Source organism: Dromiciops gliroides, chromosome 3, assembly GCF_019393635.1.
Source record: "Dromiciops gliroides isolate mDroGli1 chromosome 3, mDroGli1.pri, whole genome shotgun sequence".
NCBI classification, from domain to species: domain Eukaryota; kingdom Metazoa; phylum Chordata; class Mammalia; order Microbiotheria; family Microbiotheriidae; genus Dromiciops; species Dromiciops gliroides.
The window spans coordinates 581,165,165-581,185,044 of record NC_057863.1 but is presented as its reverse complement, the minus strand read 5'-3'; the positions used below and the strand labels follow the sequence as shown (position 1 = coordinate 581,185,044).

Sequence of the window (19,880 nt, the reverse complement as noted above, 5' to 3'; positions counted from 1 at the left end):
AGCATTTTTTTCTTATATCTATAGATAGTTTTAATTTCTTCATTTGAAAACTGCCTCTTCATATCCTTTGACCATTTGTCATTTGGGGAATGGCTTGTATGCTTATAAACTTGCTTCAGTTCTCTGTATTTGAAAAATGAGGCCTTTATCAGAAACATCAAGTTCTTTATTCTTTAAAAAGGCCCTTAATTATATTTTCCTTGCTGCTTTCTATGTTGCTTAAAAAACAGTTCAGAGAGGTCAATATAAGAAAAGGTTGGAGAGTCTTTCCTCCCTCTATCACCCCCCCCAACCCCGCCAAATTCAGTTAGCAGTGGAGAATACCCTTATTTGTAGAATGCTTGCCTACCTATTAATTCATCAAGCCTATGAATGGAAGCAGTGTAGTACAATGGAAAAGAGCTTTGGAGACAGAAACAGGATGTGAATCTAGCTCTACCATTTATTACTATGTGCAATTGAATAAGTCATCTCTTCATCTGTCAAAATCTTAATGTTTTTGATCTTGGAGCTCCAAGGCTGTGATTTTCTTTTGATCTTAGAGTCACTATCACAATAAATCTCTTGCTTTTATGGTCATGACCCTTTGTACATATATGGAACTTTTCCAGCTGAGTTTCCCAGTTTCCTAGCTCAAGTTACTGGATCTCAAGTGTCTGGATCTGCCCAAATGGGAGAAGAAGAAGCCCCAGCAAGCTAAGATGATCTTCATGGCCACTAGACTTCAACACTGGAAGATACCAAATCGCTGATGGAGAAAAGCCTTCTGCTTGGCTACAAGGAGGCCTAGTAGAGAACTGAATGATCAGAGACTCCCAATTCACTTCAAGGATATCAGAAGTTCAATGTACATTCAGTATCTAATCATTTGGTTTGAAGGCCTTGCCCCCTTGTACCATTGTAGATCATGCCTTGTCAAATTTCAACTGAGGGTTTCTCTCATCGAGGCTCCCAATTTTGCTCCACTTCTTGTACTGATAAATGAAGCTGGAGAAAGTCCTTGATTGGTTCTTCATCACAGTGCCCTACACCTGGCACTGGAGCAAAGTAAATTTGCAAAATGACTCTCCTTGGCTGCCTGCCTGCCTGCCGAATGCAATGGTAGGTTCTACTAAGGGATAGCAATCAGTGCTGGATCACTCCAGTATGTTTTGGTTTCTAGCTCAGGACTTCTGCAAGGATTGACCTACATCCATTTCCCTTAGCTGAGATAGTCTAGACTAACATAATCATGGATCAGAAACAAGATACTGTTCCCCTTCTGAGTGGGCCTGATCTAAATGATATCACCAAGCTAGCCTCACATCTGACTTATTGTCTGTCCCTGTCTATTTGATATAACAGCTTCTGTGAGTAAAGACATTGTAGGTATTAACATCCCTATTTTATAGATAAGGAAATTGAAGTTTGGGTGGGACAAGAACCTTGGCCATGGTCAAGGAATTCTGACCATGTCATAAGCACCCATGAAAATCCTAAATCCCTACTGACTTCAAGTCCCCTCAAAAGGCCACCTCTCAGTTTTCACAGATCTGAAAAGAAAAAAAAAAAGGTATTCCCCCAGGGAAAAACCTACCTTGGATGTACTGCTAGGAGGCTTCTAGGTCAGGAACACAGCTGCACCTGGAATGGAGACTCTGAGCAGAGACTTCTAAAATTCAGTCACTACTGGCCTTTTATACTACTTTCACTCCCTGAGTTCTCCTCCCCTTTCTCATTTACATAATGATGAAGGTGTGTACTCCATCCTCAAGGAGTGGCAAAGTAGAAAAATCTCTTTGTTCCCCCTCAATCACCACCCCTCAGCTCTTGGTCACCTTCTCACTTCTCTACTTAGTACTCCATTTATTGAACATTAAACTCTGAAATCCTTTTAAATGTATCACTCCTCAGAAACAATGAAGAGGCAGTGGACCCACTGGATGCATTAATCACACCAGTCTCCCGAGTACCTACTAAGGATAACGTACTTAGAAAAAGGAAGTCTCCAATCTTCTGTGCAGTGAACACAGCTGATTGCCACCTGATCCTTTTTTTTTTTTTTTTTTTTTTTTTTAGTGAGGCAATTGGGGCTAAGTGACTTGCCCAGGGTCACACAGCTAGTAAGTGTTAAATGCCTGAGGCCAGATTTGAACTCAGGTACTCCTGACTCCAGGGCCATTGCTCTATCCACTGAGCCACCTAGCTGCCCCATTGCCACCTGATCCTACATGTTACTCAAGGGTTACAAAGGGATCCCAGTGTCTGAGTAAGCCAACCCAAGTCCAAGCTTCACTTTTTCTGAACTTTGGTCCAGACATCTATTATCTACAAGGAGGGAGTCAAAGCCTCCTCACCATCCCCAGTTCCTGGACCAGGGAAGCCACATGGGCCATTAAGGGCAACCATGGCATCAAGAAGGAACTAACTGCTGGGGGACCATCAGATGGACAAAAGACATCAACAGAAATGTACTTTAGAATAGACTACTCTTGTAAAGAGGGTTTATCATTTGTCTTGGTGGGAGGTCCCAGTGTTTCCCCCTTTTACTTCCTTGCTTTTCCCATCCCCTTAGAAGAACTTGATGGAAGGGAATTAGCCACACTGTGAATATCAGTCTCACTTCTCCTACCTAACCCTCTGCCCTCTTGCACAAACAGACTGACAACTTTCTTACTATTCCCACTTCAAGGAAACAAATAGACAAAAACCATGTTTTTTAAAAATGGGTGTCAGAAAGTTACAAAGAACAAGCATGGACCCAAAGTAGAGATATTTTGGTAGATACTCTTACCCCACACCTTTGCAGAGGTTGGAGGTTCATGGTTGAGCTCATGTTTTTTGTAGATTTTTTATCAGATATTAATCAATTTTGTTCATTTTTTTCTATTATTTTTCTCTTTAAAAAATCATTATATGGCATGGGTCTCTGTGAGGTGATAAGGGGCAGTTACTTGGTGAAATTATGGTGACAGGAACAACAAAATGAAGAAAAAGTTATCTTTAGAAAAATTATTATTTTAAAAAATAGCATTGTATTAAGCAATTATCTCTGCAGGTTTGGGGAAAAGTTTTGAAATACAGATGGACATTCAAATCTGTGCCTATTCCATTTACTTGAATTCTAGGGTGAGATTAGGAATGGAAGGAAGATGTGTTGGGTAGGGGGAAAAATATCATGGTGTAATTTTATGAATTCAATTTGGATGGCCAGTCCAACTAACTATGGTATATGCCACATATTTAATTTGGAATATAGTGCTTCAGAGGAAGAAAGAGAAAATTGTTCTGCCTAATATTCCCCTCAAATGCCTGTGGATAAGGAGCCCTGGCTTACTTTTATTTTTAACTTGCTGACTGTATCCTTTTTTGAGGTTTTTATTGTTTGTTCTTGGTTCCAAAGGTTTGTCACGCGGGGGTGGGAGTGTGGATAAGCTCCCACTCTCTATAAAATGCTCCAATAGCATGTGTCTCAAATAGCCTCTGACACCCAAAGCCCAACTCCTGGCCTTCTCTTAGTGGAACTGTTTCCACTAACAGGAGAAGGGGTGAAGGCGAGTCACTGGCGCTTCAAAACCAGTCGTTCGGGCAGGTGGGGCTCCTTAACCTTGGTAGGCAAGCCTCCTAGGGGAAGGAAACCCTGATTTTAAACCTCCACTGCCTTGCGGCTATACCCATATATGGGAAAGGCTTGGGGAGTTAACCCCGAGGAAAAATCAGGAGTCTGAGTCCCTTAGGCAGTTGGATGTTGGACATCACATCCCTCTGGCAACTCCTGCGGTGGCACGGGTGCCAAACTGTATTGACTGCCTCTCCTTTGGATCCACCAATGTCAAGGAGAGGGAAAACCTGCTGCATGGGCAACAGCATGTTTTCCATATTGATCTGCCCAGGCCAGTGCCCTGGAGAGGACACTCCAGCTACTCCTCATGGGGTAGATACAACAGGGGATGTGGCAGTTACCAGTTATAAGTCACTCAGGAGCTGAGCTCCTGTATTGGACTGCACAGCCACACTGTGGCCTGTGGCTCTTCATGGTGCTGATCCATGGTCGTCCTCGACTGGTGGAGGCCTACTACTATTGTTTGTCCTTTGTTTTCAAAGAGGACCATAATATTGGGCTGATGTCATGACTTGCACTGAATTGGATTTAAGTGAGAGAGGGCTGTACATGGTTATCAACCTCACCCTCTCCTCCAGAGCCATCTGGGTCCAGTGGCAAGATATGTATTAGGACAACTGGTGATGACTGTGGATGTTCTTTAAGGCAAGTGGGGTGAAGTGATTTTCTCAGGGTCACACAGCTTGTAAGTGTCTGAGGTGAGATTTGAACTCGGGTCTCCTGACTTCAGGGCTAGTGCTCTATTCACTGTATTAACTGCCCCAGCCTTTTTTTGGGTAGATAGCACCTGAAAGGAACTTCTTATCATTGGGTTGGCAGAAAGCCAAGCATTCATTAAGGAAGAGGGGAGTAAGAACATCCTTCTGCAACAGTCCCTTCCCCATCTGCTCAATACAAAGATAGCTCAGCCTGCCTTTATGTTGAGCACCACCTGTTGTGAGAAGTGCGTTTCTTACTTTTTACTTTTTTATTTTTATCTTTTGATGTTTCTAATTTTGTGTAATTTATTGATGTTAATACTAGTTAGTATAAACCAGGTTTAAATCCCTGGGACCTTCCACCCCAGACATTCTTCCAACTTGACACCAACCCTTCAATGTTGCCTTCAGGATTCTGACTACTCAAAAAATTTCAATTAAGCATGGGTAGGTATTTTCTAATATTCATCTCTTTGACTTGTTCAGAAAAAGATCTTGTGAAACTTTGTGGAATGTTTTGTTAAAAATCTAGGTAAATTATACTTCCTGTCTTCCCTTCATCTATGTCCAGAGATTTATTCTTGATGAAGTTTATGGAGGGGGGGAGGGCTAAGCTTTTGATACTGATTACATTTCCCTGAAGCAGTTTGGACATGCCTATTAATACCCTCTGCAGAGGGAGGGGCTGGGGGAAACAACACTATAGGGTTTCTGTGACTGTGAACCCAATTCTCCATTCCTAATCCAGTGCTTAACTCAGTGCCTGAAGAGGAGCACATACTTAAAGAATGTTGGTTGATTGAGCTCTGAGACTGGTGCTGATGGCACAAGCTATTGTACATGTATACCTGTTGAACTGGGACAGGGAAGGAAAAATAAAGAAACTCTGAGTACAGGCTCAGGTCATGGAAGCCAGATTCAGGGCTGCTCTTACTAGAAAGCAAAGGACATTTGAGGCAGCTAGATAATGATAGAGTGCTGGTCTAGGCATCAAGAACACCTGAGTTCCAATCCTGCTTCAGACATTTATTCCCTCTTTCTTTTCTGTCTGTCCCTCTAGCTGTTGGTTCTTGATGCCATGGCTACCCTACATGGCCCATGTGACTTCCCTACTGTAGGGACTGGTATGCTTGAGGAGGCTTTCACCCCCTCCTAGAGGATAGTAGTTGCTCAGTCCTGAAATCAGAAAAAGTAAAGTTTGGCACTGGGTTGGCTTACTCAGACCCTGAGATCCTTTCAATAGTCCTCCTCTGGGATCATTTGGTCAAAAGATCTCTTCACTGAAGAGAAGGCTTAAGCTTGCCTTTTTGTCCAAGTACTTTTGTTCTTGTTAAGTCATTTTTTTACTCGTGTTCAATTCCATGTGACTTCCTTTGGGGTTTTCTTGGCAGAGATACTAGGGTGGTTTGCATTTCCTTCTCCAGCTCATTTTACAGATGGAGAAATGGAGGCAATTAGGGTTAAGTGACTTGTCCAGGGTCACATAGCTAGTATGTAACTTGAGGCCAGATTTTAACTCAGGAAGATGACTTTTCCTGACTCTAGGCCTAGTACTCCCTTCACTTTACCACCTACCTGCCCTGTACTTTACACTTAGTAAAATACATGCACTTAATAAGTACTGTCATGATCCCCATGCAAGACCATGCCTCTTTTTTACTCTTCGGAGACATCCTGTTTTCCAGAACTAAGACCCAGTAAGCAAGCTGTTCCCTGAGATTGGCATAACAACAATCCTTTACACTCACCCTTTGGATGAACTCTGCTGCAGCAAAACCCCAGAAGGGCTTCACAGCAGATCCAGGTGGTACTGAATTAGGACAAGCACCAGTAGAAACCACATTTTCTTCATGGAACCCTGCTATGAATCAAACTTGCCTCATTGTTGCTGTTACCTTCTCATTTATCATGGCTCAGTCTTACTTCAGTGCACTTCCTCTTATCAGAGCAGACCCTAGCAGAACTGTCTAGTTTCCCTCTTCCAATGGAATAAAGATTTTTTGGCTTTTAAACCCTTTTTGCTCTTTGGTTTTATTTTATTTTTTAGAGTTAACAGTTCTTGTGATTATTTTTGTGAGTTCTTTGGTATTTCTTTTTCAAGAGGTAGCAGGGTTGGGGTACAATCTTGAGCTCTTTGGTCATTTATTTACAGGATTTCACAGTACTTTACACTTAGTAAATAAAGACTGCTATCATTAATTGATCAAAGGAGTAAACTCCCTTTTCCTTATTTCTCAGGAGTGAACACTGATGCACTCAGAAAATGTCTCAGAGTTCAATGTAACTATATGAGCAGCTGAGCTGCAAATGTAACTAACCACTGAGGAGTGGTCCTGAGAGAGGAGAAATGAAGAGATTTTTCTACTGGACTATTCATTGTGAGACTAGAAATTCACTTTTTCTTACTGTAAATGGAAAAGGGGTGGAGATAACTGGGAAAAATTTATAAAAACTCAGTAGTGGCTCAGGTTGAGAAACCCCTGTTCAGACCCTAGACCCCAGTAGGAGCTGTGTTCCTGGCTTCACCACCTAGGAGGACCTCCAAGGTAGGTTTCCTGCTGGAGAAACGACCTTTTTCATGCATATTTTGGAGACAGCTGGGCTGTTGAAGGGACTTGGAGTCAGTAGACATAGGGGCTTTGCCTCAGAGCCTGTGTGTGACTTGGTTATAGCTCCATGACCACACTCAAGTTTCTTCTTGCCTAAACTTATTTGCTTATCTGAAAATTGCAAGGATTTTAATACCTGTAATTTCCTATCTGGGGTAGGCTGTCAGGATCAAATGTGTGAATTCAGGGAAACTTGCTAGAGGTCTTGAGGTTGGCCTGATGCTAACAGTAGATCAGACAAAGTCAGAAGCACAGGAATGTCCTGATTCTTATTCATCGATATGTTGAACTGAACTATCTTGGCTTAGAGTCATTGGGTGTAGTTGAATTATTATGGAGGTCCTGAGCCAGCATCCAAAGGCACTGGAGCAATCCATCACCAATTGCTTTCCTTGGCAGGTTCTACCTATAGACTCATCAGTCAGTCAGTCAGTCAGTCAGTCAGGAGTCATCTATTAAGCATTTACTTACTATATGCCAGGCAGTGAGACAAGTGCTGGCATTATTAAGATTTTAACTTTTGATGCTGTCTCATTATTAGAGCAAAAATAACCCCAAACTTTCTATCCAAGCTTTGATCCTTTCCCATCAGCTAACAGTTCTACAATAGATACCCATAACAACCAAGAAAAGCCATGTATCCAAATTAGTAGCCAAACAAAAGTCAGAGAAGGTATACAGAGAATAGAGAAATCAGAGTAAAGGAAATAGAGGTAAAAGTCATACAGAGTAAAGGATCTCTTTACATTGGCAGTGAAGTAACTCATTTCAGAGAGAGAGAGAGAGAGAGAGAGAGAGAGAGAGTCTAAGACCTCAGCCAGGGGGAAGGTCCTCAAAGTCTCTAGTATAGCAAGCTGGGGTTAGGGACATGACTGAGACTATTGTTGTTGTTCAGTCCTGTCCAACTCTTTGTGACCCCATTAGGGGTTTTCTTGTGCTTTGCCATTTCCAGTTCATTTTACAAATGAGAAAACTGAAGCAAACAGAGTTAAGTGATTTTCCCAGGTTTACAGCTAGTAAATACTTGAGACTGGATTTGAACTCAGGTCTTCCTAAAACCAGGGGCCCCAGTCTATCCATCGTGCCACCTAGCTGCCCTATCAGTTCCTTTCCTTGTCTTCCTAGAGTCTTTTTCTTCAGCAATTTGAAGTGGGGTTGCCCTCCTCCTTCTTCCCTCTTGAAACTGGAAGCCAGAAATTCCTGAAGTGAATCAAAGTGGCAAAAAAGACTCCCAAAAAATCTGAAGTTCTCTTTGCTCTTGCCAACCTCACTCAGCCCCCTCACACAGGGGATGTCATTCTTCTCTGTCAATAAAAACAAGGATTCCAAGAGTAAAATACAAGGAACATATTATGATGGGCTTTCTTAATACTTCAAAAATTAATTAAAAGTTGATAATGATTCTCATTCCTCTTCACAATGACATTTCCCACATAATTTTGTACAAATTTTGAGACCAAATGACTGTACTCTCTCCTCAGATGCTCTGTCCTTGATTTCTTCCCTTTTACAATCCAGCTCCTAGAAAAAGGAAGATACAATGGTTGCCTCTTCTTTCTCAGCTGTATGCTAAGTTTGAGCTAACCCACAGAAAAACTGAAAAAAAAAGTGATCCCCCTCTCAGTAATTGAGCATCTTAGGGTAGAGATAAAGTCTGGACACCAGGTAAAGGAAAAGTCATTAGCTGAGACCCCTGATAGGACCAGAAAGTTGAGTCCAACATTCAAAACATCTCTGAGGGGAGCTGCTACTGACTTGGCCCATATTGACATTTTGGCCAATCCAAGCTACTTTGAAAATAGCCTTTCTCTATGCAGGGACAAGTGTTGAAATAGGAATAATTAGCCCAGGACCAGACACTTCATTTTGGTGACTTGCACAAGAAGAGCCTAAACCTAAGTCATTTCAATGAATAACCTACAGCCAGAAACCTAGTATCCAGACTCTACCCTTTGATTCTCTGACATTAGTATATGAAGAAAAGCAAGCACTGAACTCTTCTGTGGTAATAAATTCAACCGCATCACTTCCAGAACCCCAACCCAGACATTCTCTCTGTTCTATTCTGGCTCTTCTCTTGGTTTTCATAGCCTTGATGCAATGGTAACTCCTCTCAGCATTCTCTAGAGGCTCAACACTAACATCATGAAATCCATGCATGCATCCCCAGCCTTCATACAAGTTATAGTCTGGCAAGGACTAGTTTCTGGACCCTGCTGCTGCTCTTAATTACTAATGACACCAGTAGTTAGAGTAGCTCCAGCCACCCACCACAGTGCCATGTCTCCTGCCTGCTGCAAGGTACATAAGGTGCCATCTTCCAACACCAAGTTCCTTTACAACAAACTCAGACACCATCCAAGGCTCTGACAAACTTAGCCAGTGGCTTTGAACAATTCCGGTCTCCAGGTCAATTCTAGAGAAGTCTCTTATCTGCTTCCAAGTTCACTCAGTCCTTTTCCTAGAGCAGGAATTTTTAAGAAACCAATGTCAATATCTATGAGAAAGCATGGACTCAAAGAAGACATATGAGAAGACACTTCCACCCTACTGCTTTAGAGAGTTGGGAGGGAAACTGGTGTGGTACATTGAATATTTCTGCAGATTTTTTCAATGTGTTGACCAATTTGGATTGTTTTTTCCCTTTCCTATTTTTTTCCTCTGTAATAAAAATATTGTTTGTTATATGGAGTGGCTGTGTTGTAGAAGATATGGAAGAATACTAGGAGGAATTCTAGCCATGGAAGAAACAAAAGATATCAATAAAATTTTACTTTAAACAAACTGCTATCCTTGTAAATAATTTTGTCCTTTTCTGTGTAAATGTCAGATATGAATTTAAAATATGGATGGTCATTCAATTCTGTGCCAGTTCTGTTTATTTGAATGCTAGGATAAAATTGGGAATGAAGAGAAGATATGTCTAGAAAGGGAAAGGATTTAAAGTTGTGAGATTTTCTTAGTCTCATTTAGATGTCTGCATACAACTGATTGGCAGTTGCAATCATATATTTAATTTGGAGTACATAGCTTAAGAAAGAGTAAGAATACTATTCAGGGTCTCAGATATTTACTGCCCCTATGACCCTTGGCATGTCCCTTAACCTCAACCTGCCTTAGTTCCCTTAACTATAAAATGGAGATAACTGTTAGCATTACCTCCTAGGGTTGTTGTATGAATCAAATATTATGTGTATAGTTTTTATTGTTTTTATGAAAATAAAAAGGTTTTATTCTAACAATATTATATATTACTTTATAATATTATATAATGAAGTATAACATTATATATTATATGAATATTATATATTATATGAAATATTATATATTATAATAGTATCTATTATATGAAAGAAGGTTTATTGATATTTTCTGTTTCTAATATTAGCACAGTTATTCCAAATATCCTTCCCCCACTCCCTCCCACAGAGCCATTCTATATGGCAAATAGTATTTTTCAAAAGAAAAATAAAAGTTCATTTCAAATGATCAATACATTGACAAAGTATAAAAATATGTGGATGGTTTAACAAATGTGGACTTCCCACCAAGACAAATGATAAACAACACTGTTTATGAGAGTAATAGTCCTTTCTAAAGCAAATTATCCTTGATATCTTTTCCTTCGTCCTTCTGATGAACCCCCCCCCCAAACCAGCAGCAGTTAGTTGGTTCCTTGATGCCATGGCTGCCCCACATGGCCCATGTGACTTCCCTGGCCCAGGGACTGGGGACTCCCTCCTTGCAGATAATAGTCATCTAGAACAAAAATGAGAAAAAGTGGAGCTTGGGCTTTGGTTGTCTTACTCAAACCCTGGAATCCATGGTCAGACCTTCAGTAACACCTGTGTTCATTTGGTAAAAAAGCTGGGTTGGGGCAGCTAGGTGGTGCAGTGGATAAAAGCACTGGCCCTGGAGTCAGGAGTACCTGAGTTCAAATCCAGCCTCAGACACTTAACACTTACTAGCTGTGTGACCCTGGGCAAGTAACTTAGCCCCAGTTGCCTCACTTTAAAAAAAAAAAAAAGACTGAAAAGCTGAGTTCACTGCAAAGAAGATTGGAGCCTTCCTTTATCTAAATAGCTTATAGGTGCTTAGGAGACTGGTGTGATTAATTAATTCATTCAGTGGCTAAACTGTTTCTGAGGAGTGATTCATTCAAAAGGGATTCAGAGTTAAATGTTCTATGTAATGGCTCTCTGAGAGGGTGGAGGAAGAATGCTGGGATAAATTCTGGTGATGGAAAAAACAAAGGTAAAGAAAACATGCTTTAAAGGGGGTTACTGTCCTTGTAAATGGTATGTTTGAAATATTTTTCTATGTGTGACAATGATTTAAAATATAGATGGTCATTCTAATCTTTGCTAATTCTGCTTACTTGAATGATAGGATAAAATTGGGAATGAACAGAAGATATGTCTGGGAGGGAAGAAAATTTAAAGTTGTAAGGTCAAACCCAACTTGGATGTGCAACTTCAACTGACATGGAGCTGCAGCCACAGATTTAATTTGGAGTACAGTGCCTTAGAGGGAAAATGATCCCCTCTATTTCCATCTACACTCTGATGAGACTCATGCTCAGGTAGTCATCTCCAGAGACTGAAACCCTAAGGACTATGATAAGGTATTTTAACACATTCCTCAGTGTTTGCCATATTTTCATCCCGTTATACCTTTCCCATTTCCATGATTCTCAACCCACAGCTATCACTGATGAAACTAAATTCTTTATCCCCCACTGACCAGGGATTACTCCCTTAATAACACCATTCCCATAGGGGGCAGCTAGGTGGTGCAGTGGATAAAGCACCAGCCTTGGATTCAGAAGTTCCCTAGTTCAAATCTGGCCTCAGACACTTGACACTCACTAGCTGTCCAAGTCACTTAACCCCCATTGCCCTGCAAAAAAACAAAGAAAACAAACAAACAAAAAATAACACCATCCCCCTCAACCTAAGTTCTCCCAGTGTCCCATTTTACCCACTATTCCACTGTACTCTCTGGAATATCTGCTTCATAGACAACACACTAGCTTTTAACTTAAACCCTCTTCCTACTCTCTAATTGATTGCACTCCCAGAGACATGTCTGAGTTTCACTCAATCCATCTCTATCAGTCTATCAAGATTCTAGTCCACTGACCTCCAGAGCAGTCTTATTCTTTCCTCAACAATTCAGTGCCTGGGTCATGGTTTTTCTCTTCTCCTCACTGTTCTTCTCATACTACAGGCCTTCAACATAAATATGATATTGAGTCTTCCTTAAACTCCCTAACCTCTCAAGTGGCTAACTTACTCTTTTCCCATGACCTACTCTTACTCAGAGGTGGTCCATACCCTTAATTTTTTCCATCACCTATAAGTGTTCTACTTCATGTTCAAGAACTCTGAATTTTTTAGATGAATATAATATGTTGTCATCCCACTTTTCCTATTGATCTGCAACCCCTAATCCTGTTCATCATTATCATGCGCTTCAAACCCTCAAACCTTCATTTCTTTCCCAGGCCATCACCCCATGCACTGGCTATACTTTTATCTCTTCCCCAACTTGAACCCTTAGTTCCCCTTTGTCAACTACTTCAATTCTCTGCAGTCCTATTCTATTGGTTTTCTTGATCTCTTTTCCTGCCCCAGGTTTTGCCTGCCAAGCCTCAACCATGAATGACTCCCACTATCTCCACCATCTCCTGCCATTGATCTTCCTCACCATACTGCTGAATGAAGGTGGAGAATCATGAAACTGGGTTGACCAGGTACACCTCAGAATTGTTACATAATTTCACCTGGACCCTCACAAGACAATCCTTTTTATATCTATTTGATTCACAATCCCATTCATGACAGTAGCTTTTCTAAACCTTTTCATCCATCCTCACATCTCCCACTCCTCCTCCAATCTTCTCAGTTAAATACCTTGACTTATATTTTGATGAAAAAATTGAAGCTATTCACTAAAAGCACCATCTCATATCATGCTATTATCCTTCTTTGTTTTCATGAGTAAACTCCTTGAGAAAGCCATCTACAGTCAATAATGCCTTCATGTTGTTTCCTGTCACTCTCTTCTTGAGTCTTGGTCTTGACTCTTAGGGCTTTCTACTTCATCATTCTAGTGGAAATGCTCTGCCCAAAGTTACTAAAGTTAATCTCTTTTCTCTAGGATATCATGAGAATGCTCTCTTAGTTCTCCTACCTGTGTGATCACTCCTCAGTCTCACTTTCTGGATCTTCAGCTGTGGATGTCCACTGAGGTTCTGACCTGAGTCCTCTCCTCTTCTCCCTCCATGCCATTTTACTTGGTGAGTTCATGAGCTCCTGTGGATTCAATTGTCATCTTTAGGTTGAGGATTTAGAGATATATTTAGCCAGCACTCATCTCTTACCTGACCTCCAGTCTTGATATGGAGAAGAGAATGGAAAAAGCAACAGTGCCAGGCAGTGTACTGAGGCAGAAAGCAAGGGTCAGGGTACTTGACATCTTGCTTTACTGGTAGAGAATTCTTTCCTTCTTAGATCTCCAAGTCAATTACCTTGGCACCTGCACATATATTTGCAGAATGGCCTGCCTTCACAGAACAGAGCAAGGGCTGAGGCTCTGAATCACCTACCTCAGTAAAGGGCAATTCCCTCCCTATCCTGACCCTTGATCCATCCATGAGCCTCTGACCCAGGCGCAGAGCAGGATTCTTGCATCTGACACCTATGCTCTATAGGAAGGGAGTTCCTTCCCTACTGTGGTCAAGGCTAAGGTTGCACAGCAGGAGTTCTTAAACCACTTTTTGTACATGGACCTTTTTGGCAGTCTGGTGAAGCCAATGGTCCCCTTCTTGGAAGAATAGTTGTAAATGCATTAAAGAAAATACACAGGAAAAGGAAACCTCTTCTATTGAAATTCAATGATCAGAATATTCTTAAAAACTTCAAAAACCCCAGGTTAATCATTTCTGAATTGTGGAGGTTTAATATGGAGAACCTTGTCAAGATGAGCAGGATACAGAGATATTAGCTCTGTTTGGAACTTTGATTCCACTTCCCCAAATGAATGTGAATGTAGTTACTGTTACATTATTGTGAGGAGGAAGGGAAAGGAACTTCTAGGGTTTCTGTGATTGTTGACCCAATCTCATTTATTCCAAATCCATTATTTAGCACGGTGCCTTATGCAGAGTAGACACAAGAAATACGTATTGAGTTGACTTATTAAGAATTATTAGGTGTCAGAGATTGGTGATGATTGGCTCAAGCAATTCTTGGAGCATACTAATGGAAGGAGGATAGAGCGGAGAAACTCTGAATGAAGGCCCAGGTTATAGAAGCCAAAGACATCACTCAATGGTCTTCTTATGGGAAACCCCTAATATTAAAATCATAAAAATATATATATTTTGGGGGCAGCTAGGTGGCACAGTGGATGGAAAACCGGCCCTGGAGTCAGGAGTACCTGAGTTCAAACCCGGCCTCAGACACTTAACACTTACTAGCTGTGTGATCCGGGGCAAGTCACTTAACCCCAATTGCCTCACTAAAAAAAAAAAAAAATATATATATATATATATATACACATATATACATATATATTTAAAAACACATGTTCAAAGATACCAGGTTGTAAAATTGGGATTTTAATACCTGCAATATATTTATACAAACAGTCTGTTAATATCAAATATCCAGAGAATGGCAGTAAGTAAGTTGTGAGGTTAGCTTGATGATACTATTTAGATCAGGCCTACTTAGAAGGGGAGCAGTATCTTGTTTCTGATCCATGTTTATGATGATCTGGACTATCTTGGATAGGGAGAATGGGAGAAGCTCAATTCTTGCAGAGGTCTCGATCTAGAAACCAAACATTGGAGTGATCCAGCATTGATTACTTTCCTTAGTAAGGCCTCCCAATAAACTCAGTAGGCAGAGTCAGCCAACAAGATTTATTTTGCATTTACTTTGTGCCAGGCACTGTGTTAAGTGTAGTGTACTTTGATGAAGAACCAGTCAAGGAGACTTTCTCGAGCCTCATTTACTAGCACAAGAATAGGAGCAAAATTGGGAGCCTTTGTGAGAGAAGCCCAGGTATGGTATTTACAAGGCATGATCTACAGTGGGATGACGGAGCAAGGCCTTCAAACCTAAAGGATTAGGCAATGAATATACTTGAACTTCTAATGTCATTGAACTTAACTGACAATCGCTGCTTATCCAGTTCTTAAAAGTCTCCCCAATCTCCTCTACTAGGCCTCCTTGTAGCCAAACAGAAGACTTTTGTCCATCACAGACGTGGTATCTTCTCCCAGTGTTGCAGTCTGGAGACCCTGGGGATCATCTTGCTTTCCTGGGTCCTCTTCTTCTCCCAGTTGAGTAGATTCAGGCACAGAGTAACTTGAGCCAGAGAACTGAGAAACTCAGCTGGCAAAGTTCCTTATGTGTACAAGGGGTCACTTTGCCATATAAGCAGGATGATACTGATTCCAAGATAAAACTGGGAGTTGTAAGAGATAAAACAATAGAGACATTTGAGTGATGAGGTACAGAGAGGGGGTGGGGGGAAGGGAAATTACTTACTTCTTAAATTCACATAGTAATTGGCAGAGCAAGATTCAAATTCAGTTCTTTCATCTCCAAAGCTCTTTCCCAATGTACTACACTGCTTCTATTGATTGGTTTAAATGAATTCATAAATAGGCAAGCATTTCATAGAGCAGCGTATTCTCAACTGCTAACTGGCTTTCTGGAGTGCTGGAGGGAGGAAAGACTCCCTCTAATATAGGTTATATATGTATGGTCGTGTTAAACATATTCCCACATTAGTCATGTTGTGGAATAAGAATCAGAACACAAGGGGAAAACCACAAGAAAGAAAAAAACAAAAAACCAACAAAGTGAAAATAGTATGTATCAATCCACCTTCAGATTCCATAGTTCTTTCTCCCAATGCAGATAGCATTTTACATCATGAGTGTTTTGGAATTGTTTTGGATTATTGCATTTCTGGGAAGAGCTGGCAAATATAACAAAAATGGAAAATATTAGAAGTAGGAGGGGGTGTGGGAAAACTGGGACCCTAATCCACTGTTGGTGGAGTTGTGAAAGATCAAACCATTCTGGAAGGGGCAGCTAGATGGCGCAGTGGATAGAGCAACGGCCCTGGAGTCAGGAATACCTGAGTTCAAATCCGGCCTCAGACACTTAACACTTACTATCTGTGTGACCCTGGGCAAGTCACTTAACCCCAATTGCCTCACTAAAAAAAAAAAGAAAGAAAACCAAACATTCTGGAGAGCAATTTGAAACTATGCCCAAAGGGCTATAGAACTATGCATACCCTTTGATCCAGGAATACCCCTGCTAGGTTTATATCCCAAAGACATCCCTCAAAAGAGAAAAAGACCTATTTGTAGAAAAATATTTGTGGTGACTAAGAATTGGAAATCAAAGGAATGTCCATCAACTGGGGGATGGTTAAATAAGCTGTGGTATATGATGGTGATGGAATATTATTGTGCTATAAGAAATGACAAGCAGGATGACTTCAGAAAGGCCTGGAAAGACATGTATGAAATGATGTATAGTGAAGTGAAGAAAATTGGGAGAACATAGTGCACAGAGATAGCAATGTTGTTTGATGAAGAACTGTGAATGACTTTACTATTCTCAGTAATACAATGATCCAAGACAATCCCAAAGGACTAATGATGAAGTATACTATCCACCTCTAAAGAAAGAACTGATGTTGAGGGGCAGCTAGGTGGCACAGTGGATAGAGCACTAGCCCTGGAGTCAGGAGGACCTGAGTTCAAATCCGGCCTCAGACACTTGACACTTACTAGCTGTGTGACCCTGGGCAAGTCACTTAACCCTCATTGCCCTGAAAAAAAAAAAAAAGAAAGAAAGAAAGAAAGAACTGATGTTGATGAAACAGACTGAAGCATGCTATTTTTCACTTTTTTCTTTTTTTTCTTTTAATCACGTTTTCTTGTACAAAATAACAAATATGGTAATGTTTTACATAATCATACATGTATAAACCCATATCTGATTGTTTGCTGCCCCCACCAAATTCCCCATGACAACATCTTCCACATTTCTAAACTGAACTTGAATGAAATTGGGCTGGCAAAAGTTTAATGAAACTAGGAACTTCATTGGTATGCACTACTATACGTGTTACTTGAACGTGATATGGCAAGATCTTGGGCAAGAGGAAAGCTGAAGGCATTGCTTCATTATATTTAGTTTGGTTTCTTGATTCATTCTCTGCCTGCACTTCTTCCTCTTTCTTTCCCCTGTCCAAAACTTGTTTACTTCTTTCTACAGATTTTCTAGGTGTTAGCTCAAACATATCTCCCAGGCTGAAAAAGTGGAAGCAACTGTGTGTGTTCCTTTTTTTTTTTTTGGTGGGGCAATGAGGGTTAAGTGACATGCCCAAGGTCACACAACTAGTAAGTGTCAAGTGTCTGAGGCTGGATTTGAACTCAGGTCCTCCTGAATCCAGGGCCAGTGCTTTATCCACTTCACCACCTAGCTGCCCCTCTGTGTGTTCCTTTTTACCATGAACTGTACTGTGAAAGGGAAGAAAAAGAAGCTGGGCTTCCTGAAAATTCACAAGCACCTGGGTTAGCTATGGCAATGATGGAAGCTAATGGCACCAAGAATGCTGCACTGATGGCCAGAAAGGCCCCTACCGTGCCTAAACCCCAGTGGCATCCACTGTGGAAACTATGGAGTCATCAGTGGACATTTAGGCTGGGTCCAATGTCTTGCAGTAGAACCTGGGAATCACTGGTTTGTGACAGGTGCTGCTGATAGCACTTTTAATGATCTGGGACCTGGCTACTGGAAAATTAAAACTCTCCCTGACTGGACATATCAGTACTGCAACAGGGGTGACAGTAAGTGCAAGGAGTCCATACCTTTTCTCCTGTGCTGAAGATAAGCAGCTGAAATGCAGGGATCTGGAATACAATAAGGTTATCAGGCACTATCATGCACATCTAAGTGCAGTCTATGACTTGGATATGCACCCAACACTTGATTGTTGGGGACTTGTAGTAGGGATTCAACTGCAAGGATATGGGAACTGGGGACACAGGCCAGTGTTGGCACAATGAGGGGGCATACAAGCTGCAGGACCCCAGATCATTACTGGAAGATGTGACACAAACATAAGATTCTGGGACTTAGTGGCTGGAGGATCACAGGTCACATTAAAACATCACAAAATGTCCGTGAGAGCAGCAGTTTTGCATCCAAGACATTACACCTTTGCATCTGCTTCTCCAGATCATATTAACTAATGGAAATTCCCTGAGGGAAACTTCCTTCAAGATCTCTCTGGTCATAATGCTATAATTAATATACTGGCTGTGAACTCGGATGGAGCGTTGGTATCTGGAGCAGATGATGGCACTATGCATCTTTGGGACTGGAGGACGGAATACACTTTCCAAAGAGTGCATGCAGCTGTGCAGCCTGGATCTTTGGACAGTGAATCAGGAATATCTGCATGTGCTTTTTTGACCAGTCTAGAAGTCGATTACTCATTGCAGAAGTGGATAAAACCATTAAAGTGTACAGAGAAGATGAGTCAGCTCAGCTCAGGGATGAAGAAACTCACACCCAGTCAGTTGGAAAACAGAAAGGATCAAGAGATGACCTTAAAGTGGCAAAGTCTACATGATTGTGCCACTGTTTTATTTTGGCTTTTAAAAGTTCGTTCAGGAACATTTTGCTCTATGTAGAACTATGAAACAGAAACTCAGCAGAAGTCATTATTGCTTCATCACATTTTACAATAAAATCCCTTGGGGGGGGGGCAATGAGGGTTAAGTGACTTGCCCAGGGTCACACAGCTATTAAGTGTCAAGTGTCTGAAACTGGATTTAAACTCAGGTCCTCCTGAAGCCAGGGCCGGTGCTTTATCCACTGTGCCACCTAGCTATCCCCTTAAAAATCCCCTTTTATTTAAAAAAAAGCCAAAATTATTGTACCTATTTTTTTTATTCTGGATCACCAGGACCCTGATCTTCTACTTACGATACTTTGAAGAAGAGAGAGGAGAAAACATCCCAACCCCACTCTTTTGCTAAGGTAAGAAGTCCATAGGTGTGGTACACTACATACTTTGCAGATGTTTTCAATGAACTTATGAATTTCACAATTTTTTTTCATTTTTCCCTCTGTGATGAATATTGTTTGTTGTATGGTATGACTCTCTTATAGAGGATAGAAGAGAAATACTGGGGAAAACTCTGGTAATGGAAAAAAACAAACAAAAGATATTAATAAATATATTTTTTACAATAGGCCACTATCTTTTTAAATACTGTTACATTAAGTTCTTTTTCTTATTGGTCTGATAATGTTTTAAAGTATTGATAGCAATTTGAATATGTGTCAATTCTAGGTCCAGGCAGTTCTCATTTTACATAAGTGGATCATTGTGCAGATCTCTGCATAAAGTGATTAATATATAATGCAAATTTGCTTCTATCTACCCCTTAGCCTATATAACAAAGTAATATACAAAATGATACCTTTATGCAAGTAACAGAATATTGTGACAAATGAAAACCCTGAGAGACAGAGATTCTTGGTAGTTAATAATCAATTTATTAATTGGCTAGGCAGAAATCAATAAATGAGATTAAAAAGGAAACCAATTATATTGAAATAAAATTATCAGCTTCTTTTAAAAGTTCACAGACAGGTTAAGAATGCCTTCAGTGTACCATAAGAAACCTTTCTTGGTGGTGGGAAGTTAGGGACTCAGACACTGAATGGAAGTTAAGTCTCTTAAGATAGTAGAACCTCTCTCCAAGGTAAAATCAATGGACTTATCCAGTTGTTGTATGCAATACAGGCTGAAGATCAGTCTCCACTTCCATAATCTCATAACTGTTTTTTCTGACTTTAAGGTTCCATTTTGGGGGTAGATAGTGTTTTCACCAATCTCACAGAAGTTTCTGTTTTAATT

The 19,880-nt window shown here is 40.7% G+C and overlaps 1 pseudogene; it reads left to right on the top strand.

Moving 5' to 3' along the window:
• The first annotated feature begins 1,060 nt into the window (after positions 1-1,060).
• On the top strand, positions 1,061-18,559 carry LOC122747990 (annotated as a pseudogene).
• Positions 18,560-19,880: the final 1,321 nt, after the last annotated feature.